The 26877-nt window shown below is 36.5% G+C and overlaps 1 pseudogene; it reads right to left on the reverse strand.

The window, feature by feature from the left end:
* Window positions 1-5937: 5937 nt before the first annotated feature.
* On the reverse strand, window positions 5938-6596 carry LOC137227126 (receptor expression-enhancing protein 5 pseudogene; annotated as a pseudogene).
* Window positions 6597-26877: the final 20281 nt, after the last annotated feature.

Raw genomic sequence — 26877 nt, forward strand, 5'->3', positions numbered from 1 at the left:
GTTTGACTAACTAAGTCACTCTTGCCCATACCTTGTCAAACTTTTCTAATGCTGTCATAGTTAGTTTTATGCTCAGATTTTCAATATCTCATAAAGAATGTGATTGAAATCTTTTGGCAATTGAATGCTGAAGAAGAAAGCCATCTTTAAAATAAATTATTTTAGAACAAGTTACCTGATTGTCTAATGATTGCCTTTAAACCTTTAAACAGCTTTCTTATATGCAGAGTAACTTATCAAATTTAGATTTTAAATTTTATTTAGATTAAGTACCTGTAGAACACTAACAAATTTTATGAAACTTTTCATAACACAAATTTTAGCTGTTGAATAAATGTTATTTCATACTAGTACTTAAAATGTATTTATTCATTCTGCTTGTATTAGTTTTCTATTGCTACTGTAACAAATTACCACAAATGTGGTGGCTTAAATCAGCACAAATTTATTACCTTGCAGCTCTTTATATCAAAAATCCAATATGGGTCTTTCCGGGCTAAAATCAAAGTGTCAGCAGGGCTGCATTCCCTTTTGGAGTCTCAAGGGAACAATCCCTTTCCTTGCCTTATTCATCTTCTAGAGGTCACCTGCATCCCTTGTCTCCTGGTCCCCTTCCTTTATCTTCAAAGCCAGCTGCAGGGGGTCTAGTCCTCTAATTCCATTACTCCTACCTCTTCTTCAGCCTCCCTCATCCATATCAAAGACTCTCGTGATTACATTGAGCCCACCCAGAAAATCCAGGATCATCCCTCTGTTTTAAGGTCAGTGAATTAGCAACCTTAATTCCATCTGCTACCTTAATTCCCTCTTTCTGTGTAACTTAACTGCGTCATAAATTCTGGGAATTAGGGTGTAGATGTCTTCAGGGACCATTATTCTAATTACCACACCACTAGCCTTTAAATTTTCTTGTAATATCTAAAATTTGCACCACATTTTCTTCTGCCCAAGAAAATGCCCCCGTGTCCATTTAAAATGGATAACCAACAAGGCATAGCACAGGGAACTCTGCTCAACATTATGAAACAACCTAAATGGGAAAACAATTTGAAAAAGAATAGATACATGTATATGTATAACTGAATCACTTTGCTCTACACCTGAAACTATCACAACATTGTTAATCAACTATACTCCAATATAAATTAAAAAGCTAAAAAAAAAATGCTCCTGCAAACAATTGTATTATGTGCTTTTACCAGATTATTACATATTTGATAGTATTTCTGAATTACTGTGACATGTCATTTATTAATTTAGAGGCCCTAATTCTTTTGTCAATATTATGAAACACATTATTTATAAGCTATATCTCATTTTATAATTCAATTTGTTCAATTATGTTGCATAAGATTGTAATTTACATTCAGAACAGATAAGTAAGCAACACAAAGGCATTTAGGTAGGAATTAAAATTTTCATCATAATTAAAGTTAAATAGAGAATTTAAAACGCTGGTTTATGTAATTGTTTCTCAAATTTTATGACTTTATAATAATTCCACTTATATTATTGTACTGCTCCATGAGATAAGACAGAAATTTGAATGTGTATAAATGACTTGATTGAAGAGCTAAAAGAAGGATCTATGAGACTGGAATGCCAATCAGAAGGGGTCTAGTGAAACACAGAGTGGAACACAACTAAGGAATGCACTCATAGTATAATTTCCTGTGGTTTCACTGGCTAGAAAGAACTAATTAGCTCTGAGTTAGAGAATGCATAGCTATGCATAAAAGAATTTAGCAGTACATTTAGTTATCAGAAATTATGAAAAAAGAAATGTATCTTTCAAAAGAGAAAGCTATGCTAAATGGAAAAAAAAAGAAAAAAAGGAATGAAAAGAAAAGAAAGGGAAAGAAAAATAAAAGAAAAAAGGAAAGGAAAGGGAGAAAAAGGGGCCATAAAGGAAGAAAGAAATTGTATGTACTATATGTGCCAAATACTAAAAGTAGCTATAAGTTGAGAATATTGCAAAATCTGATTAAATAGAATGCATTTTTTTAATCACAGAACTGGTAAATTAGGCATGGTGTGTGTCTTATTTCAAAGCACTAAGTTTGTTATTACAGTGATATACGCCTGCTGCTTTTCTTATCAAACCAGAAAATCTATCATGCAGAGTCCATTTTTCAATCAAATCTAAATCTTTTCTCTTACATCACCAGCCATATCCATGTTGATGCAATTCCTCTAGGCAAAGCTACCCGACTAGAAATACAGAACCCAAAGCAGAAAGAAATAGCCTTGTAACAAATATGTATTCCAGGGCACTAAAGATGCTTATCTAGAGTTAAGTACAAAAGAAGTATATTTATATAGTCTGAAAACTCCAAAACACAGATGCTTCTAGGAACAATTCTTGAATAAAAATTAAATTAGGCAGTTTAAGCTTAATATTTCATTTCAAATCCTTTCCCAAGCCTTACAAGGCCTCACATTATGCTTATAGATCAATACAGCATTGACTTTTATTCACAGCTTTACGTACTCATGTTTTGAAGAGCTGTCATTTGGTAATTCTGAAGTTACGTATTTTAATTTTCATTGATCTAAATTTTACTTAACCTCATTCAAAAAAATCAATGATAAGCCACGAATTTATCTTCAGAGTAAATAAACTCAGAACCCAAAGTCTTTTGCTGTTAATGTTGTCATCTCAGCAAAGTTAATGAAGGAACAATTCACGTGGAACTTCAGTCAGTGAGCCAAAAGCATATCTGAAATATTTTTCCTCCTATGTGTAAAGATAACATCTTAAATTTTCATGGAAATAATCATTTTCTTTCTAGGAGTATCCCTTTTCCCAATGTAAATAAAGCTACAGACCTGAGAAAGACAGGAAGAATTTTGGGTGAACGTTAAAACGCTGGTGTATTAAAAATAGTGCAAGTATCTTAGGAAATAATTGTAACAGAAAGATTGAAATTTTGGCAACAGTAAACAAGCTTATTTCTTATATTTATGCCAGAGAGTTGATATAAATATCTTTAAGGTTTGGGTGTTGTTATTGTTTATTGGCTTTAGAAACATAAAGAAGAACACAAAGAAATGTAGAGGAAATAATAATTCCCTGCTCTGGCCACTTATCTTACTTTTTTCCTCCAAATAATGGATGAAAATATACATGACTATCTACCCACATGTCTGATTAGAGAAAGAAGATGTGGAGTGCTTAGTACTCAGTGGCTGAAAAACTTGACTGTATAATCTGGGAACATCCAGAAATGTATCTGGGAACCACTGAAAATTTTACAATTTTTAACACTTTCTTTAAACGTCAGAAAATAGTACATATTCATCATATAGATTTAAACAGAAAAATGTCAAAATTGATCAGCTACAATAACCTCACAATGGTGGCATGTTCCCTCTTCTTCTATTTTCTACATAACATATTTTTATTAAATTTACTGGTACATAATTCACAAAGAATAAAATCAAAAGATTTTTACTATACAGTAATTAATGTATTCTGGCAAATATATGTGTATACCCATATAACTATCACCCCAATCAAGATGTGGAACATTTTCATCACCCCAAAAATTCCCCATGCCTCTTTCCAGGCTATATCTTGTACCCTCAATCCCAGCAGCCACTGATCTGATTTTTACTATCACAGCTTAGTTCTGACTATTCTAAAACTTCAGATAAATGAAATTATACAGTACATATTCTTTTGTGTATGGATTCTTTCACTCAAAAACATAATTCTGAGTGAAAATTATGAATTTTGAACAAAATTATGAATTATGAACAAGATTCATTCATCTTGTTGCTTGCATCAGTACTTTGTTAATTCTTATTGTCAAGTCATGTGTCACTGTACTACAATGTGTTTACCCATTCTTCTAATGATAGATATTTGAGTCCTTTCCATTTTTAAAAATTGTTATAATTAAAGCTACTGTGAACATTTTTGTGCAACTCTTTGAGTAGGCATATTTTTATTTCTCTTGGGTTAAAAACTAGGAATAACATTGCTGGGTTGTTTGGTAAGTTTATGATTAACTTTATAAAACATTGCCAAACTGTTGTCTAAAATGACTGCACCATTTTAGATTCTTAACAGCAATTTACAGGAGTTCCAATGGCTCCCAATCTTAACCAACATTTGGTATTGTCAGTCTTTATTTTAGCCACTCTGTTGGATGTAGAATGGTATTTTATTGTGATTTTAACTTGTATTTCCCTCATGACAAATGATGTTCAACATTCTTTCATGTGATTTTTGGTCATTTTTGGTCATATCTTTAACTGTCTGATCAAATCTTTTCCCCTTCTTCATTTGGTTTTTTAAACTGGGTTTTTATTATTGAGTTCTTTATAGAATATATTCTGTATAAATTTCCTTAATAGATATATGTTTTGCAAATATTGATATTTTCTACAAGCATGTGCCTTACTTCTTATTTCTTTGTCTTTGAAAAAGCAAGTTTTTAAATTTTGACAGTCATATTTATAACTTTTTTAAATTATTGGTGCTTTTGGGTTCTAAGAAATCCTTGCCTACATCTAGATTTCACAGCTATTCTCTCATAATTTCCTCTAGAAATTTTGTCTTTTACATTTATGCGTATAATGTATACTTTTCTGCTTAATTTTTGTGTATGTCTGAGTTAGAAACCAACTTCATTTTTTCTCCAAGTGGTTAACCAGTTATATCAGCTTTAGTTTTTAAAAAGACTATATTTTCCTTTTCAAATGACCTTAGTGCCTTTAAAGTCAATTGACCATATACATGTGAGTCTATCTGGACACTCCTCTTCTATTTCTTTATCCTTAAGTCAGTATTACATTGTCTTGAATATTATAGCCCGAGAGGATGTCACAAAATCAGGTAGTTTGTTATTTTCCAAAATTGTTTTAGTATTTTAGGGCTTTTGAATTTCCACAAACATTTTATAATCAGCTTGTTAATTTGTACGAAGTAGTCAACTGGGATTTAGATAGAGATTGCATTGATTTAGTAGATAAGTTTTTTTGAGAATTCATTTCCTAACAATTTCAAGTTATCCAACCTATGATCATGATATGCTTGCTTTGTTATTTATTTGTTTATTTTTTTAATGTCTTCTTTAATGTCTCTCTGCAATATATTCCAGTTATTATTGTCTAAGTTTTTCCCATTCTTCATTTTATTTCTTAGAACTATTTTCTTAGTTTGATTGATTTGGTTTGTAAGGATATTGGATTTTTTTTCATTTTCCTACTTCAGTTATTTATTCTTAGTATTCAGAAATACAACTGGACTTTGTACATTGACAGTGTAATCTGAAATTTTGTTAAATGAATATCTTGGCTTTAAAATTTTGTAAATTTCTTAGGCTTTTTCTATGTAATCTATCATATCACCTGTGAGTAATGAAAATTTTACTAATTTTTAATTCTTTATTGTTTCTGAAATTTTTATTTTCTTGCCTGTGGATAGGTTAAGAGCCCAGAACAATGTGATTGAAGTAGTATATGGTTGGCACTTAAAAATATTTTTTCCCTTGGAGTTTTAATCTCTAAAAATATTGCAAAAGCTTGAAGCATACTCTGATTCTTAATCTGAGCTGAATAACAGATATATTAAATGAGATAAAGCTACTTAATACAGCAAATGAAGTGCTTCTCAGGTCTTGAAAGGCAGTTAGAATTTATACATACATGTAGATCTGTTCTTGGTCCTTACCCTGCTTATCCATCCACAGGATACATAAAAGACATTCACTCTACCATCTTACCTTAGAACTGCCCACAAAATTTTTTGGGGGGAGATATATAATTTTATTTTAAGTTTATATTTCCTACAGGATGGTATGATAGGTCTTTTCCTACCCAGAGGCAAAATATGTTTTCTAAGAACTTGCTCACTGCCCATTGCATTAAATTTAAATTTAAATGCTCCCTAGGTATATAGACAGTAAAAGTAAGCCAAAAAAACTTACAACACATTCATTTTTTTAATATATCAAAAATGTTTCCAAGGCAACATTATTAAAATGATTATACCACAGTTCCTAATATAACACCAAGCTCTAATAGGAAAGTACAGAGAGGGCAGAAATGTTTCATCCACTCAGTGGTTTAGGTGCTTTTCTTTTTCTCATGCAGTAAATTCACGGCAGTTTCTTGGCTTCTTTAGAGATGGCATCTGCCGTCTCTTTGGCTTTGTCCTTCAAGTCATTCACTGCCTTGTCTACCTGGGACTTGTGCTTCAGGAAGAAAAGACAGATGATGCGCTTATAGAGCAAGTCCACTCTATTGGCAGGGCTGGGAGCCATGCACCACAACAGGAAGCTGCACTTCAACAAGTAGTAGAAGGGGAACCATAACAGGAAGAGGTCAGAGAAGAATTCGGCAATGCTGAACACACCAAACACTGCCCAGTAGGTCAGCCACTGGGTATCATCTTCTATGTTGGGGCTCTCTATGGCTTTAATTGAGACATAGGCTGGGTAACCAAATCTTATCAGGTTGCAGAGGAGAGAGGCTCCATAACCAAACACTAGGTACAAAGCCACCAGCCCAATGACACTGAGTGCCATGTAGCTCCAGTTCACGCTGGTGTTGGCCTCGAGCTTGGCCAAGAGGTCAGTCACTGCCATTCTTCTGATGAAGGAATTGGTAGAACCCCTACCTCATGGCTGCAGACATGGCTGTCACACTGCCACTGGGGGCTGCTCCTAGTGCCAGGTGGCGGGTGGGGCGGGAGGCAGACAATTCAATGAGTCCCTCCACAACCTCCCCACAGCCCCCTCCTTGCCCTGCCTACCCTTTCCCTCCTGCACCCTGTGCTCTGCGGCCAGTGCCATGCTCAGGGCAGCAGCCCCAGGAGCAGCTGCTCCTGGCCAGGCAGCTGCTCCCCTCCCCAACCCTACCCCTACCCACACCCCACTACCCTCCAGCCTATGGGATGCAGCAAAAGCAGCTCTAAGAATGAAGTTCATAGCAATAAATGCCTACCTCAAGAAACAAAAAGAGCCTCAAATAAATGACCTAACTTCACACCTTAAGGAACTAGGAAGAGAGCAAAGCCAAAAATTAGTAGAAGGAAGGAAATAACTAATATTACAGAAGAAATTAATGAAATAGATACTAAAAAGACAATAGAAAAGATAAAAATAAACTAAGAGCTGATTCTCTGAAAAGGTTTTTAAAATTGAGAAAATTTTAGCTAGACTCGCCAAGAAAAAAAGATAAAATCAAATAAATTAGAAATGAAAGAGGAGATATTAAAACTAATATCACAGAAACACAAAGAATCATAAGATATTACTGCCAACAATTATGTGCCAACAAGTTGGACAATCTAGAAGAAATGGATAAATTCCCAGACATACAACCTTACAAGACTGAATCATGATGAAATAGAAAATCTGAATAGACATTACTAGAATCAGTAATCAAAACCTCTCAACACAGCAAATTCTAGGACCAGACTTCATTGGTAAATTCTACCAAACATTGAAAGAAAAATTAGTACCTATCCTTCTCAAAATCCTCCAAAAATTTGAAGAGGAGAGAACCCTTCCAAACTCATTTCACAAAGCCAAGATTACCCTAATACAAAATCCAGACAAAGACACTACAAAGGAAGAAAATTACAAGCCAATATCCAGGATGAACATAAATACAAAAGTCCTCAAAAAAATATAAGCAAACCAAATTCAACAATACATTAAGATGATCTTACACCGTGATCAAGTGGAATTTTATTCCAAGGATGCAAGGATGGTTCAACACCCACAAATCAGTCAATGTGACATACCATATTAACAAAATCGAGGATAAAAAGTATATAATCATCTCAATAGATGTAGAAAAATCATTTGACAAAATTGGACATCCATTTATGATAAAACTTCTCAACAAAGCCAAAAAAAAAAATAAAAGAAATATATCTCAACATAATAAAGCCCATATATGACAACCCCAAAGCTAACATCATACTCAATGGTGAAAAGCTGAAAGCTTTTTCTCTAAGATCAGGAGCAAGACAGGGATATCCACTCTTGTCACTTTTATTCAACATATTATTGGAAGTTCTAGCCAGAGCAATTAGGCAAGAAGAATAAATAAAAGACATCTAAATTGGAAAGGAAGAAGTAAAACTGTCATTTTTGCAGATGACATGATATTATATATAGAAAATCCTAAAGGCTCCAGCAAAAAATTATTAGAATTACTAAACAAATTCAGTAAATTTTCAGGATACAAAATCAATACACAAAAATATGTTGTGTTTCTATACACTAATAGTAAGCTATCAGAAAGAGAAATTAAGAAAACTATCCCATTTGCCATCATACTGAATAGAATAAATTACCTAGGAATAAATCTAACTAAGGAGGTAAAAGACCTGTACTCAGAAAACTATAAGACACCAATGAAAGAAATTGAAGATGACACAGAAAGATGGAAAAATATACTGTGCTCATGCATTGGAATAATTAATATTGTTAAAATGACCACACTACCCAAGGTAATCTACAGATTCAATGAAATCCATATCAAAATACCAATGGCATTTTTCACAGAACTAGAACAAATAATTCTAAAATTTGTATGGAAACACAAAAGACCCCAAATAGCCAAAACAATCTTGAGAAAGAAGAACACAGTTGGAGGTAACACATGCCCTGATTTCAAACTATACTACAAAGCTACAGTAATCAAAACATGATACTGGCACAGAAACAGACATATAGATCAGTGGAAGAGAATAGAGAGTCCAGAAATGAACCCACATTTATATGGACAATTAATCTATGACAAAGATGTCAGAATATACAATAAGGAAAAGAGAGCCTCTTCAATAAATGGTGTGGGGAAAACTGGACAACTACATGTAAAAGAATCAAACTGGGCTACTTTCTCACACTACGCACAAAAATAAATTCAAAATGGATTAAAGGCTTAAATGTAAGATCTGAAACCATAAAAATTCTAGAAGAAAACTGAAGAGTAACTGAATATGTAATTGTGTCATACATTTTGCCAAATCAGGTGTTGTATTACAAAGAAGTGCCAAAGGTTTAATAAAATTATATGTGACAGAGCAAATTTATTATTTTTCTGCTAATGGGGAATTAGTATCCTTATTGAAAAAGTCCTTTACTTAAAAAAAAAAAAAATCTGTGGAGCAAAACTCCAGATTATGGGATAATTTTATAAATACTCAATCCAATCCCAAACCCTGGGGGTGGTGGATGGTGAGACAAAAGACCTCATTTACATAAAGTCTAGAAATGCAATGACCTCAAGCCTCCCCACTGCACTGAGAGTATCAAATGGAATATATCTTACTTGACCTTGTTATAGCTTCCACCCAGCAGGACTCAGGACAGAGGGGGAGAAAAAAGTTTCCTCCATGAATATAAGGAGGAAAGAGGGAAGAAGGGAGAAAGGAAAAAGAGGGGAAGGGAAAAAATTTAGTTGTTATGGACTTTAAGAGAAAAAAAGACCAACTCATTTTAAATCAATGATTGTGAATTCACCATTTGACAAATATTTCCTTAGTGCTGGAAACAACTCTTCTGCCCATGAAATTCACATTAAGGAGAAAGAAACACATAAAATCAATGCTACTCTCAAGTAATATGAATTCCTGTTTTAGTAGTAATAAAGGACTTGGGGTGCAAAAAAAAAGCAAAAGACTTCTTGCTATTTTACTTTTCTGCAAGTTATTTGCAAATAGGAAAAAATTGTAAAGTTTAGGAACACATTATAAATTTAAACCATAAAAATAGAAAAAATCTATGTCGAAGGACATGTACCAGTGAGTGGAATCTGTAATAACTATAGAATAAAGCACAGTCTGGTTTTAATTAAGTTTAAATTAGCTTTACATGAAAATAAATTGGCTTTGAATCTACGAGATTAAAATAATAATATTAACATCTAAAAGAAATGCTGCTTTTTATATCTTCTCAGTCAAACCCAAAGGCCTAGATGAAATAAAAACAGAAATTGTAAATTACCAATTACTTTAATTGTCGGGTTATTTATGTTCATTTGATTCTTTGAAACATGCTTAATAGGCAATTTTAAAATATTAGAAGGGCTTCCCTGGTGACACAGTGGTTGAGTGTCTGCCTGCTGATGCAGGGGACACAGGTTCATGCCCTGGTCCGGGAAGATCCCACATGTCGCGGAGCGGCTGGGCCCGTGAGCCATGGCCGCTGAGCCTGCACGTCCGGAGCCTGTGCTCCGCAATGGGAGAGGCCCGCGTACCGCAAAAAAATAAATAAATAAAAATAAAAATTAGAAGCTATCAGTTAGGTATATGTAATGAAAATGGATATTAAAATCAAGAGAGTCATTTGAAAGATATGTTGTTTTCTATCCTGAAAAGCTCAGTTCTGCTAAATCAATAGGAAAGTTCATTTGTTATTATTAATGGAATACATTTAATAATTTATTATTAACAATAAATTATTGTTTATTATAAAAAATCTACTCCCTGTGTGTTTTCTTTATTCTAACAAAATTAGAACAAGTTTCAACTAAAGTAAACATCCCTCCATTACCTGTTTTTCTTTCATCATTGTTCATGTTTTTCACAAGCAAAAATAGAATTTATTATTGACACCTTCAAATGCCCCCCAACACACATTTGTAAATAATTATAAACAATATCATTCTTGTTGACATATATTCCTAGGAATGATGATGGGGCATGTCTCTTTCTTTCTTTCTGAATGCATTTAAAATTCATGACAGATGTTAAACATTCGAGATGTCTCCACGGAACCTCTCCCTAATGTCTCCCTCTCTTCTTCTCCCACCACTCACATTTCTAAAAATTGTACACAGATGCTAATATCCTCACAGAGATGGGCAAGCTTAGCACTTGAAAAGCCATTAGACCTATATCTCACATTTCATATATGAAGAAGGGAAAGCCCACCCAGTATGAATGATGTGCTCATGATGCAGACGTGCTCAGATCTTGGTTCCTCTGACTCTCAAGGAGTTATACCAGTGGCCTTTCCCAGTGGAGCATGTGAACACTGGATCCAGGGCCTCATAACTACATGGCTGGAGCAGAGTAATAATTATCCTTGACCCTCAGTTTCTTCCTCAGCAAAGTTGTGAGGATTGAATAAATGAGTGTGTATAAAATTATACCTTGGTACCTGGCACCAAAAGGAAAACAAATGTTAGTTGAGATAACATAGTCTTTTTAATTTCAAAGAAAATTTCCATTCCTACTTTAACTGTTATTGTGAAGATTAAATAAATTATGTAATGAGTGATATAACTCTTACACATGTATAAGCATTGAACTCTGGCAGTATCCATGCAAGTAGATCCAATTAGCATCAAGTTTTGAATTTATTTTAGTCAGAGTTCGTCCTAGACATCTATTTTTCAAGGCCAAAATTGCCTAAATAAATGAATTATAATTGTCAAATGCCTTTCTCTGTCCCTCCTCAGTTCCTTAGAATCTATGTTCTCATCAACTGTTCCTCTCCTCCACCCCTGAATCCTATCTCTTAATATATCTTGTTGTCTACCTCGTTTTTGCTGGTCCAATTCCTTTCTTACCTCCATCCTTCTTCAGTGATACTACTTGCTGCTTTCTCTAACAATCCCGTATGGACAATGTGAGTTCAATTCTCCTAGAAATTGTAAGTCAAGTTACCCAGAGAGCCAGATAAGAAAAAGAGTATACTGTGAAAGAATGAGATTAGTAATGATGTTAGCTGCAGCAGCTTAAAGAATAATACTTCCCATTTCATGAATGTCAGCTATATACCAGGTAGTGTTCTTAGAAAGTGTCACACATGAGTTAATTTAAACTCTTGAGAAACTCGAAGGGTTAATATTATTATCCCCATTTTTAAAGTTAGAAATTTGAAAAATGTAAGCAGTTTATAAAACCTGCATGATGTACACAGCTGGACAGTGGCACCCCATGTTCGTGACCTCTAAATGTACCATTGAGATGATGCACATCGAGGTTTGAATTCAATCAACTTAACTAAGGATGATCCTAGAAAAATAAACTTCTGAACAAAAAAGTTGAAACCTAATTAACTACTTTGTAATATATTTGAAGTAAACATTTATTAGTAGAGGGAGGGTGATGAAAATTCTCAAAAAACAAACTTTGGCATTTTTTGTCCAGGACTTTTTAGAGGGTAGAGAGAAAAAGAGAGGCAAAAGCATTTTTTTAGAAGATGTATTCTAATGTATGTCATGAATTATCCATAACATTTCAACATGACTCTGTGAACCATCCCACAGAAATGATTCAACTCTTTCTTTGGCAGAACAAATACCTGTCTAATTAAAGACATGTCCAGTAGTTCACTTGGAAACACAACAAAGGATATTCCTGACAATGAACTGACAAGATCTGCTCTATAAAATACAGGTTTCCCCACATAAATAAATAACTAAGATTTTTGTTTTATATATCAAAACCATTATTGTTGCTCATCTCAGACAACTAAATCCTTGAGACTCATTGGGTGGATCAAAAATGCTTTGACTTTAGAAGTAGGTATAACACTGGTAAAGATAGGAGGGAGGTGGCAAAGGTTGGGTGATCTCTTTCCCCAGATCCCTCCTAATAAGACTGCTGCAAACAGACTAACCACGTTGATCAAGGAAGGTTGGACCTCTCCATGTACTCCCTTTCCTGACCCATATCCTACATCCATTCCCTCTCAAATGGTCATTAAACTCATGAAATAATGTTTAAATTCATTAAACACCAAGAAAATGCAAATGAAGCCAGAAGGACATGTCATATCATTACTCAATCACAGAAAGGACTAAATTTCCAAAATGAACAATAAACAAAAAAGAAACAAAGACAAAAACAAAAAAGGCAGGAAAACAATAACAATTAGTAAGGCTGTGGAGTCACATGCATGTTCACACACTGTTGGAGGATATGTAAATTTTAACGACTTTGAAAACCATTTGATATTATCTACTAAAGTTGGAAATACCTGTACCCCATGTGCCAACAATTTCCGTCTTATGTATAGACTAAACAAAAATAGATGCACATGTGCACCAAGGAGCACATTCAAGAATGTTCAAAATAGAATTATTCATAATAGTCAAAATCTGAGAACAATGCAAATGTACATCACCAGAAGAAGTGAATATAGTTATATGATCATAGAATAGGATACTGTGCAGCAATAAATTTGAAAAATTATAGCTGTCTGCAACAACATGGAAAAATCTCTCAATATGATACAAGCAAAAGAGGACAGACTCAAGAGTACTTTATGAATGATTTTATTTGTATAAAGTACAAAAGGTGACAAAATTATTGTGTTAGGATTCAGAATGCTGGATATCTTGGTGAGAACAGGAGCATGGTTATTCATAGGGGGCGTAGAGGAAGCTTCCTCGGTGCTGGTCATTTTCCCTCTCCTGATCTGAGATGTGAGTCTCCAAAAGAGTGTACTCTGTGATGAAGCATTGAGCTATTTATTTTTGAGCTATTTATTATTTTGAGCTATTTTTTATTTTCTCTCAGTGTGTTTTTCATAAGAAAAATAGGTGTTTTTTTTTAAAGAAATTCAGCAAATAACTGGATATGTTATAGATATTGGGGTATACATACCTACAGGACCAGCTGGAAAAAATTATTAAATGTTAGCTGAATCCAGACATCTACTCCAAGATTAAATTTTCACTGACAATGTCATTATACAGCTTTAAAAAGTGCTATTTCCTTGGAAGGAAACCCTAAGGATAGAAAACTTTGTTAACCAACTCAAAAATATTCTCAAAAGTGGTACAAGACACAATGCTGAAGGTGTCTGCCAACAGTATAACTGTTTTTTGAAATACCAAAGTGGGAAAACGTATTATTTGTAATATTAAGGAAAAAATAGACAATTCACACCCACACCTATGGAAAATGCTTGAGGGTCAATATTGACCTTAGGAAATGCATCCAACTTGATTCAAGCTATTTTCCCAACAAGAAGAAAAAATATTTATTTTTGAATCAAGGCACTGCTTTAAATCTCACCTAAGAAATCCTCTGAAGACCCAGCTGGCTCCATGCTATAAAAAAATCACATAAATTTTATACATATGCACACACACACACATATTTCAAACATGTCAATCAGTTATCTATAGAAAGTTATTTATTGAATTTCAGTGAATAAATTCATCTCCCAGTCCAACCTCCTTTCTTTTTTTGAATCAGAGAATGTAGTCACTAAATTTAAGCCAAAATGTTATTTGTTTTATATGTTCTCTCGGTGGAAATAAGCTATATATACATGACCTTGTCTTGTCCCCCTGGTTCTGATAATACCAGAACCAGATTGTTGTGATTGTTAATTTTGTCTCAAATTGACTGAGCCACAGCTGTCCAGATATTTAGTTAAACATTATTCTGGGTATGTCTGTGAGGGTGTTTCTGGGTGAGATTAACATCTGCATCAGTAAACTAAGTAAATCAGATTGCCCTCCCCAAAATGAGTGGGTCTCATCCAACCCACTGAAGGCCTAAGTTGAATAAAAATCTAAATAAGAAAAATTTCACTCTCTCTGCCTCTCTTGGAGCTTCGGACATTGTTCTCCTCTTGACTTCAGACTCAGACTCAAACTGGAATTTGTAACACCAAATCTCCTGGGTCTCCAGCTTACTGATTTTCGATCATGGGACTTTCCAGGCTCCATAATATGTGAGCTTATGCCTTATAATATCCTATTGGTTTTGTTTCTCTGGAAAACCCAGACTAATACACACGTAGAGATTTTTCTTATTGCCGTGTTTTCTTCTGGATGTAGCTCCAAGTCTTCCTAACTCCATTCTCATTGAGCTCTACTTGCTCTGTGGTTTTTGCTAGAAATCCAGGCCACCTTTTCATTTACACATTCATACATTCATGCACTCACTCTCTCACTGAGCATGCATTAGGTATTTGATCTTATGCTCCATGTTTTGGTTGCTGTTGGAGAGCAGGTATAAAAGGCATCATCCCTGCCCTTCAGGAACTCACATATAGAGGGGAAGCAGAGAGGAAAAGTGCAATCCAGCCATGCTCCAAAGCTGTGAGGACACAGAGAAAGGGCAGAAAGTGAACACAAGGTGCTGGTGCAGGGAGGGGAGGGCCCTGGAAGTTCTTGACTTGCTTCTCCCTTGTACTTATCACTTTGCCCATTTCCTTCTTATTCCACTCCCAATCCTCCAACTCAATCTTTGTTATCACAATATCCAAGTCTGGCCACCAAATATCAGAAATGCCCTAGTGAGCCATGGCCGCTGGGCCTGCACGTCCAGAGCCTGTGCTCTGCAACGGGAGAGGCCACAACAGTGAGAGGTCCGCATACCGCAAAAAAAAAAAAAAAAAAGATAATGTCACTAAAATAGTTCTTCTGGGGCTCCAATAAGAACAAATTAGGGTATAAATTACTTCAATTGACTTTGTGCCAAACATCTAATTAAATAGAGAAATTGTCACACAAGTTTCTCTGTCCACGTCTTGTTAACATAAAATGAATACTTCCCCAAGAGTATTTCTTTTTCCTTTTAGTCAAGCAGATGCCACAGAAACACTCATGAAGAACCCTGCTCTAATCCCAGCATGGTGCTAATAATGATTCAAGTAAAACCCAGAGTAGCGGTTTGATTTGTTCTCTCTCTCACTCTTATTTATTACCTCTGAAGTGTGTTTCTTCTCAAACCTGTTAAAAAAAAAATCTGAGAATAGTACTCTAGAGGAGAAAATATGAGTCTCCTCACAGAAGTGGAAATTACAGCTGTTTTCTATATTAATCTTATGAACAACCTGTCAATTACTATAACATGTTAGTAAACCATGAGAACATTTCAACAGAGCAAAGTAACAGGTTAGATTATTGCTATCCATGGCAAGAGGGGATATACATAAGATTTCAGATGCTGCTTCCACCAGCCTTCTGGGCTGTGAAGAGCAAAGTATACAGAATTTCCTTGGGTGCAGGCAAAAAACCTATGTAATGGTTCCCAGTGAACACTTTCATTCCTTTGGGCCCTTACAACAACAAGTGCAGCTGCTTTCCACCCAGGGGAAGTTATGGGCTAATTACAGGCAATTTTTCTCAAGGTCATCACAAGTCCACTACCAAGTTATTCTTCATGATTTCTTTTCCACCCAAGAGAAGATTGTTCTTTTGTGACTTTGAGATGGATTATAACATCTGAAATCCCTGGGTACTCAAGAGAGCACAAAACTGCCGTTTCTTCCAGCAGAGTGCATTCTCAACCACCCCCTCTCCTCTTCACCATCCAGGTGTCCATGAACAGTACCAGTAGTGCCCCAAAGTCCTATCCACTTTCAGATCGTCTCCAATTTATTCTAAAAATAGTTATTAGACTATTATCCCTTAGTTGTGATGTCAGTGGCATAAGCTGTCATTCTCAGTTCCATCATGTGTCCCAAAGGTCTCTTAAATCAAAGCAAAACATCTAATTCTGAGCTTATGGGCAGTCATGCAATTAGGGGAGAATTGGAAGGTGAATGAGATCCCAAAAGAGAAAGTTCCATGGAGAGGACCAAGGACTGTACCCTCCCTTAATGCTTGAGTGATCCCCAGTGACATTTCCTAGGTAACCTGAATGTGTTGCAAGGAGTTGCTGCTTTGATGAAAAGGAAGTTCTAAAGGTTGCATTTCTCAGAATGCTTTTGAGTAGGAAAATGCTACTGTGCCATATTGTAAACAGGTTCTTAAAACCCAGGATGTAATTTGCAACAATTATTCTCTAATTCTTTCCTCTAGTTAGATGATAATTATTCAATCCCGTCCACTTAACGTTTATGCCCAGCTATCAGCCATCTCTCGCCACCACTTGGCCTCCGCAATGTTCAGGACCCACAGCCTGCCTTCATGGGTGCTCCTCCAACTGCATTTCTCCCCAATTCCTGGAATACTTTTCCAGAACTCCACCAACTTGTATTTTTCTTAGTTTTAAAATAGTGTTTCCAAACTATGCCCTTTGTGTAGCCAATCTGAATTGAATGTCCCGACCTCTATTACTGCATCAACTCCCATGACTTTTGTGAGTAATAGACTTGGTTGTCAGTTCTATATTTATTACGTATATCCACAAAATACAGTTCTTTCCTCTCCTTCTGTCTTTTTAAAACAATGATTTACCCTGAAATTCTATTTATTGTCAAACTCCTCAGGCAACTTGTAGAGAATTCTGTACATTATGCAAATTGTAAATATTGCTCACCAACATTATAATACCTCAGTGCTGCATCATTGTTTTCCATCTTTTGATCAATATTTAAGTTTTCAATCATTTTCCTTTTTATGTCAATCAAAATAAATTTTATATTATCTTTTGAACAGTTTCTAAAGTGAGCTAGAGTTTCAATGGAGCAAGATAAAATTCCAAAAATATTCCCATCATTTACCTAAAGAAGTCAATCAATAAATAATTCAGATCATCTCATTTAGCAGCTGCTGCTAGTTAATTTCTATATGAAAATGTTTTTGTAAATAAACCTTGTTGTTTATCTATTTTATAAATGGTAGTGTGTATATTTTAATTCCAAACTCCTAATTTATCTCTCCTCTCCCCTTTCCCCTTTGGTAACCATAAGTTTGTTTTCTAAGTCTGTGAGTCTCTTTCTGTTTTGTAAATAAGTTAATTTGTATCATTTTTTTTAGATTCCACATATAAGTGATATCATACAATATTTGTCTTTGGCTGGCTTACTTCACTTAATATAATAATCTCTAGGTCCATCCATGTTGCTGCAAATAGCATTATTTCATTTTTTTTCATGGCTGAGTAATATTCCATTGTATATATATACCACATCTTCTTTATCCATTCACTTGTCGATGAACATTTAGGTTGCTTCCATATCATAGCTATTGTAAATAATGCCACAATGAACAGTGGGGTGCACGTATCTTTTTGAATTATAGTTTTGTCTGGATATATGCCCAGGAGTGAGATTGCAGGATCATATGGCAACTCTATTTGTAAGAAACTTCCATACTGTTCTTGCTATTCACTAAAAGTAAAGCATTAATGGCCCTAACACTTTCCTTAGCACTGTTTTATTTAGGATTGATATTCTCTTCATGTGAGGATCAGAAGGAAGCTATGAGCCTGTTAATCCAAGAAGGTTTGGAACTGTTGTCTTATGACTCATTTCAAAGTGTATAAGTTGAGTGTAGAGAATTTAGCTAAACTACTCCATAATATTTCTGCCTTGGCATCCATTTTGTGTGGCTGAGCAGCCTGCAGGAGACTTGAACTGACACCAGCCCTCCCTCAAGCCTAGTACATGGCCTGTAGAGTCACAAGTAACTGTAAGTTCTTGTGATATGATATGATATGACTTTCTGATATGACTTCTCCCATGCCCTGGGTGATAAATAGTCTGCCATGCCTCCAAACTCCTTTCCCATGTGCACCCCTTAGATAAGAACCCATCCCAACTGCATAGCTTACCAAAACACTGTTCTTCTTGGTTTGAATTAGCCCTGAAATTCCAAAAGCACTCCACCCTTGGACCTTAACAAAGTCATGTGCCCATGGTCAGCTGGGCTTGAGACAGTCTGGGACGTATGATCTGGGACCCTTTGCTGCAGTGCTTGCACCTGGACAAATGTCTTCTGAAGCAACAAAATACAAAGAAACTATAAGGGACTAAAAATAACTGCATGCATGTGAGTTGGGGCACATTATGTACAAAAAGACCAAAAAGAAAACGACCACCACTTCCAAAGAGCAGGAACAAAAGCAGTGGGTCAGGAGAAAAAGCAGGGTACCGCACACGTCCCCTGCACACAACACCAGCAAAGGGGTGGGCAAACCACCTCCTAAGCCACCCCTGTGGCCCAATCCCTGGACCCACCCCTACCCTCACTCCATATAAAGAACCAGCTCATCCCTACTTGGAGAGTGAGCAAGGGGACATGTTACTTGTTCTCACTCCCCCCTGTTGCAGCAGGGGCCCCAGTAAAGCCTTGCCTGAACTTCTTGTCTGGTCTCTTATCAATTTCTATTGATTAAGGAAGGCCAAGAACCCTGGTTGGTATCAGGCTCTCTGCCTGCACCCTGCCTTGACCTCCCCGGGTTACCCCTCCAGGCATGCCTTGTACTTCCTCCAGGACCTGCGACTAATAAATTTCTCTATTTCACTTTCCCCTGTGGTCTTTGTTGAACTGTGGCTCACCATTCAATTCCCCACTTGGGACTTGACTTTACACATGTTAATTTAACAAAATTACAACACTGTAAAATATGGTTTGAATTGCTCTGATATAGTTTGGGCTGAATCATCTTCCAAAATTTAAATTGTCTTTATTAATGATGTACTTTAACCAAAGAGTTGAGATAGGCAATGAAGACTCTCAATATGAAAAAAAATAATACTGCTTCATTGGCCACTTACTGGTCTTGAAGGGTGGGCAACAGGAGTCACTTGAGAGAATTTAAGTAAAAATTAAAAGGTGGGTATGCAATCACACACATTTAGTGAGTGTGTCCATTAATGTGACCTCTGGAAAAGGTAATTTGGAAGAACTATCAAAATCCATATACCCTATGATAGAACCATTTCACTACTAAGAATTTATCTTGCAAAAGTGTGTTTTTTTTATATATATATATATATATATATATATGTATATATGCACAAGAGTATCCACTGTAGTATAGATTTTAAGAGTATAACTCTAGAAAACATGTCCCACAGAAAATGACTGGTTTAAACAAAATATTGCTTATCCACAACTACAATACTATTTAAATTTTTACCATTGTCATACATTGTTTTAACCTAAAAAATTTCATAGGGTGCTGTTATAAGTTCTTTTTATTTTTCTACATTATAGTTTTGCTATAATATGCTATGTATTATTAAAATGTAAATATAAATTATGAGCTGGTGGTTATGGAAAGAAAAATATTCATATGATGTGAAGCATTTTGAAACCATTCATTTCTCTTTGGTTCCATGTACTTAGGATAATCATGTAGCCAAACTACAGCAATTTATTTATTTAAGAATTGCCTGTTTATTGTGTTTACTATTTGCTTACTGCAAGGTATTGTTAAAAAAAAAATACAAGTGGTTGTTTTGTTTTATTAAAAACTTACTTGTCGGGCTTCCCTGGTGGCGCAGTGGTTGAGAGTCCACCTGCCGATGCAGGGGACACGGGTTCGTGCCCCGGTCTGGGAGGATCCCACATGCCGCGGAGCAGCTGGGCCCATGAGCCATGGCCGCTGGGCCTGCACGTCCGGAGCCTGTGCTCCGCAATGGGAGAGGCCACACAGTGAGAGTCCCCCATACCGCAAAAAAAAAAAAAAAAAAAACAAAAAACAAAAAAAACCTTACTTGTCATTCTATAGTTTTGGCAACAGTGTCAAACATTCTGCATTTTAGCTGTGCGATTAATCTTTGTCCATATTTTCCAAAGGCCCATCCTCTAGAAAAGAGGACACAGTCTGAGGTGACACCAGCCATGTCCTCAGGTCTGGAAAATAAAACCTAGCCAGGATCCTGACCCCCCCCCCCACTCATCTCCCTGTCCCATCCACCTGCCCTAACACAGAGCAAGAATGTAGTGAAGAGGAATCAGAATCACTGCCTTGAATTTTCCCTTGACCTCTATCACATCTCCAAATCAGCCAAAGAAAAGATGCAGGGTCATATAAACTATTGGGAGTCCTAAGTTCATAAACTATGAAAATTATAAAATTTTTTAGGATGCTTGAAGCCCTTAGGTCCCTGGCACCAAGGGCAGCCTTCCCAGAATCCTGGAGAAGGACCATGATTGCAGTTCCTGGGGATGAGGGTGTGGCAACTGTGACAAACAGGGAAACAGATGAGTCTGTGAAGTACAAGCACCAGTGTTCCTGAGGTCATGCTGTCCTGTTGCCTCTGGGGTTCTCACATCTAAATGTCACCTTCTGGCACATGGGTGGGCAAACAACTTCCCAGGATCAGAGGACAGCAGCCACCAGGGTATCGAGCATGCTGATTCAATTCTTTATTCACCTCCCATCTCTTGCACCAAAGAGCCTAAGATACCATATATAAAGGACGAATATATTGAAATTATTAAAAATAACATCACTATTTAAAGGTTAATTATAAAGAAATAAACAAGGTTTAAATAAAGTAAAGAAACGTCAACCCTTGGGATGATTTTAGCATTTAGATCCTGGTTCTAATTCACTTACAAAGGATATCACATCAACCCTTCGGGGGAGATCAAGTTTTCCTTAGTTCCTAAAACATTAGAAATTTCTCACAAGGGACAACTAAGAAAGCTTACGTTTTATAGGAATAGGAACTGCCACATTGGAATTCAGGTGGCATTTCCACTTCACAGCATAACTCCAGGCTGAGGGGTGTGACAAGGAGGCCACCAGCTCCAGGGAAATGAAAGCGGAGGTTTCTTACTGGGAAAGCTTCCCCGAGGGTTGGAAAGTCAGTGTTTGTGATGCTGGGCTCCTGAAGGCTTCTTCTGACTTATTCAAAATTCACCTTTTCAGCCAAAGGGGTGGTCGGCCTCCTCCTTCCTCTCATCACAGAAAATCCTGCATCTCTTTCTAGGAGCGGCTGCGATCTGTATAACAGCTCAGAGAAGTGCTGGTCCCGTTGGGACTTTGAAACAATCTCAGCAAAGAGGAATGAGCTCTTCACACCAAACTGTGGTTTCTTTTCTTTCTTCTTTAAACTAAACAGGTATCTTGTGATAATTTTCTGTTTAGAGACAAATGCACTCCTGAAAATGAAGGTTTTCAAGAAAAATTCACAGAAAAGATTTGTCACCATGCCATTATTATGCCATGGCAGCTCACTTTGCTGATAGAGAAATGTAAGCACCTTTTGGAAGGAAAGAGCTCTTTGCAGGAGGCCCCTTTTGTCTTGTCACTAACCTTAAAGCAGGTGCCACCATGTTCTACTCATTTCTGACCCCAGCACACCTTTCAAATCCTTTGGTCACACAATACCTTGCCTAAATTGTTGGTTCTTTTCACAGATCAAAGAAATCGGAATGAAGGATATGTAATTAACAGATGATCAGATCTCTTCACTAGCTTCCCCTTCAGTAATGTTGTGAACAAATTGTGTGATCAAACTGTGTGAATAGGATAGCAACTAGAGGAAGATCTCGAGGAGTCCACAAACCTGCAGGACAAGCCTGCACACAGTGAGGGATAGCAACAACTCTGACCTCCTGTCTCAATGATTAATAGGTTACTTACCTTCTTCCCTTTAAAACTTTCATGGCTGAGCAGAATCTTTGGAAGTGGTTTTGGGGGACACTGAGTTCACCATCTCCCCAGATTGCTGGCATTCTGATTAAAGGCACCTTTCCTTTCTACCAATATTTTTCTCTCTCTTGAGTATTGATTTTTCAAGCGGTAGGCAGCCGGACCTGATTCAGTAACAGAAATAGCTTTATATTATGCCTCTTTTAAAAAATACCAATTGAATTAAATAACATAAATGATTAGTTTAGTTTCCTAAAGGAATAAAAATAAATGGATTTGTAATAAATAGGGAAAAAACATTGAGAGATTGGTTCAAGATGGCAGAGTAGAAGGACATGCACTCACTCCCCTCCTGTGAGAACACCAGAATCACAACTAACTGATGAACAATCATCAACAGGAAGACAATGGAACACACCAAAAAAGATACTCCACATCCAAAGACAAAGGAGAAGCCACAATGAGACAGTAGGAAGGGGGCAATCACAATAAAATCAAATCCCATAATGGCTGGGTGGGTGACTCATCAACTGGAGAACACTCATACCACAGAAGTCCACCCACTGGAGTGAAGGTTCTGAGCCCCAAGTCAGGCTTTCCAACCTGGGAGTCCAGCAACGGGAGGAGGACCTCCAAGAGAATCAGACTTTGAAGGTTAGTGGGATTAGATTGCAGGACTTCAACAGGACTGGGGAAAACAGAGACTCCGCTCTTGGAGGGCACACACAAAGTAGTGTGCACATCGGGACCCAGGAGAAGGAACAGTGACCCCATAGGAGACTGAACCAGACTTACATGCTAGTGTTGGAGGGTCTCCTGCAGAGGCGGGGAGGGGGGGGGCTCTGTCTCACCATAAGGACAAGGTTCTGGGAAGTACTCCTTGGCATGAGCCCTGGCAGCAGAAGTTCTGGGAAGTATTCCTTGGCATGAGCCCTCCAAAGTCAGCCACTAGCCCCACCAAAGAGCCCGGGTAGGCTTGAGTGTTGGGTTGCCTCAGGCCAAACAACCAACAGGGAGGGAACCCAGCCCTATCCATCAGCAGTCAAGTGGATTAAAGTTTTACTGAGCTCTGCCCACCAGAGCAACAGCCAGCTCTACCCATCACAAGTCCCTTCCATCAGGAAACTTGCACAGGCCTCCTAGATAGCCTCATCCACCAGAGAGCAGACACCAGAAGCAAGAAAAACAACAATCCTGCAAACTGTGGAACAAAAACCACATTCACAGAAAGATAGACAAGACGAAAAGGCAGGGGGATATGTGTCAGATGAAGGAACAAGATAAAACCCCAGGAAAACAACTAAATGAAGTGGAGATAGGTAACCTTCCAGAAAAAGAATTCAGAATAATGATAGTGAAGATGATCCAGGACCTCGGAAAAAGAATGGAGGCAAAGATCGACAGGATGCATGAAATGTTTAACAAAGACCTAGAAGAATTAAAGAACAAACAAACAGAGATGAACAATACAATAACTGAAATGAAAATTACACTAGAAGGAATCAATAGCAGAATAAATGATGCAGAAGAACGGAAAAGTGACCTGGAAGACAGAATGGTGGAATTCACTGCTACATAACAGAAAAAAGAAAAAAGAATGAAAAGAAATGAAGACAGCAAAAGAGACCTCTGGGACAACATTAAACGCAACAACATTCGCATTATAGGGGTCTAAGAAGGAGAAAAGAGAGAGAAAGAACCGAGAAAATATTTGAAGAGATTATAGTCGAAAACTTCCCTAACATGGGAAAGGAAATAGCCACCTAAGTCCAGGAAGCGCAGAGAGTCCCCTACAGGATAAACCCAAGGAGAAACAAGCTGAGACACATAGTAATCAACTTGGCAAAAATTAAAGACAAAGAAAAATTATTGAGAGCAGCAAGGGAAAAATGACAAATAACATACAGGGGAACTCCCATAAGGTTAACAGCTGATTTCTCAGCAGAAACTCTACAACCCAGAAGGGAGTGGCATGATATACTTAAAGTGATGAAAGGGAAGAACCTACAACCAAGATTACTCTACCCAACAAGGATCTCATTCAGATTCACTGGAGAAATCAAAAGCTTTACAGACAAGCAGAAGCTAAGAGAATTCAGCACCACAAAACCAGCTTTACAACAAATTCTAAAAGACCTTCTCTAAGTGGGAAACACAAGAGAAGAAAAGGACCTACAAAAACAAACAAAAAACAATTAAGAAAATGGTAATAGGAACATACATATAAATAATTACCTTAAAAGTGAATGGATTAAATGCTCCAACCAAAAGACATAGACTGTTTGAATGGATACAAAAAGAAGACCCATATATATGCTGTCTACAAGAGACTCACTTCAGACCTAGGGACACATACAGACTGAAAGTAGGGGATGGAAAATGATATTCTATGCAAATGGAAATCAAAAGAAAGCTGGAGTAGCAATACTCATATCAGATAAACTAGACTTTAAAGTAAAGAATGTTACAAGAGACAAGGAAGGACACTACATAATGATCAAGGGACTAATCCAAGAAGAAGATATAACAATTATAAATATATATGCACCCAACATAGGAGCACCTCAATACATAAGGCAACTGCTAACAGCTATAGAAGAGGAAATCAACAGTAACACAATAATAGTGGGGGACTTTAACACCTCACTTAAACCAATTGACAGATCATCCAAACAGAAAATTAATAAGGAAACACAAGCTTTAAATGACACAGTAGACCAGATAGATTTAAGTGATATTTGTAGAACATTCCATCCTAAAACAGCAGATTACACTTTCTTCTCAAGTGCGCATGGAACATTTGCCAAGATAGATCATGTCTTGGGTCGCAAATTAAGCCTCAGTAAATTTAAGAAAATTGAAATCATATCAAGCATCTTTTCTGACCACCACGCTATGAGATTACAAATGAATTACAGGGAAAAAAAACATAAAAAACTCAAACACATGTAGGCTAAACAATACATTACTAAATAACCAAGAGATCACTGAAGATGTCAAAGAGGAAACCAAAAAATACCTAGAGACAAATGACAATGAAAACACGACGACCCAAAACCTATGGGATGCAGAAAAAGCAGTTCTAAGAGGGAAGTTTATAGCTATACAAGCCTACCTCAAGAAACAAGAAAAATCTCAAATAAACAATCTAACCTTACACCTAAAGGAACTAGTGAAAGAAAAACAAACAAAACCCAAAGTTAGCAGAAGAAAAGAAATCATAAAGATCAGAGCAGAAATAAATGAAATAGAAACAAAGAAAACAATAGCAAAGATCAATAAAACTAAAAGCTGGTTCTTTGAGAAGATAAACAAAATTGATAAAACATTAGCCAGACTCATCAAGAAAAAGAGGGAGAAGACTCAAGTCAATAAAATTAGAAATGAAAAAGGAGAAGTTACAACAGACACCACAGAAACACAAAGCATCCTAAGAGACTACTACAAGCAGCTCTATGCCAATAAAATGGACACCATGGAAGAAATGGACAAATTCTTAGAAAGGTATAACCTTCCAAGGCTGAACCAGGAAGAAATAGAAAATATGGACAGAACAATCAGAAGTAATGAAATTGAAACTGTGATTAAAAATCTTCCAACAAACAAAACTCCAGGACCACATGGCTTCACAGGTGAATTCTGTCAAACATTTAGAGAAGAGGTAACACCCATCTTTCTCAATGCTTCCAAAAATTTGCGGAGGAAGGAACACTCCCAAACTCATTCTATGAGGTCACCTCACCCTGATTCCAAAACCAGACACAGATACTAAAAAAAAGAAAATTACAGACCAATATCACTGATGAATATAGATGCAAAAATCCTCAACAGAAAACTAGCAAACAGAATCCAACAACACATTAAAAGGATCATACACCATGTTCAAGTGGGATTTATCCCAGGGATGCAAGGATTCTTCAATATATGCAAATCAATCAATGTGATATACCATATTAACAAACTGAAGAAGAAAAACCATATGATCATCTCAATAGATGCAGAAAAAGCTTTTGACAAAATTCAACACCATTTATGATAAAAACTCTCCAGAAAGTGGGTGTAGAGGGAAACTACCTCAACATAATAGAGGCCATATACGACAAACCCACAGCAAGCATCATTCTCAATGGTAAAAAAATGAAAGCATTTCCTCTAAGATCAGGAACAAGACAAGGTTGTCCACTCTCACCACTATTATTCAACATAATTTTGGAAGTCCTAGCCACAGCAATCAGAGAAGAAAAAGAAATAAAAGGAATACAAGTTGTAAAAGAAGAAGTAAAACTGTCATTGTTTGCAGATGACGTGATACTATACATAGAGAATCCTAAAGATGCCACCAGAAAACTACTAGAGCTAATCAATGAATTTGGTAAAGTTGCAGGATATAAAACTAATGCACAGAAATCTCTTGCATTCCTATACACTAATGATGAAAATTCTGAAAGAGAAATTAAGGAAACACTCTCATTTACCATTGCAACAAAAAGAATAAAATACCTAGGAATACACCTACCTAAAGAGACAAAAGACTTGTATGCAGAAAATTAAAGACACTGATGAAAGAAATTAAAGATGATACCAACAGATGGGGAGATATATCATGTTCTAGGATTGGAAGAATCAAAATTGTGAAAATGACTATACTACCCAAAGCA

The sequence above is a fragment of the Pseudorca crassidens genome, chromosome 7 (genome assembly GCF_039906515.1).
Source record: "Pseudorca crassidens isolate mPseCra1 chromosome 7, mPseCra1.hap1, whole genome shotgun sequence".
In the NCBI taxonomy this organism is placed as follows: Eukaryota; Metazoa; Chordata; class Mammalia; order Artiodactyla; family Delphinidae; genus Pseudorca; species Pseudorca crassidens.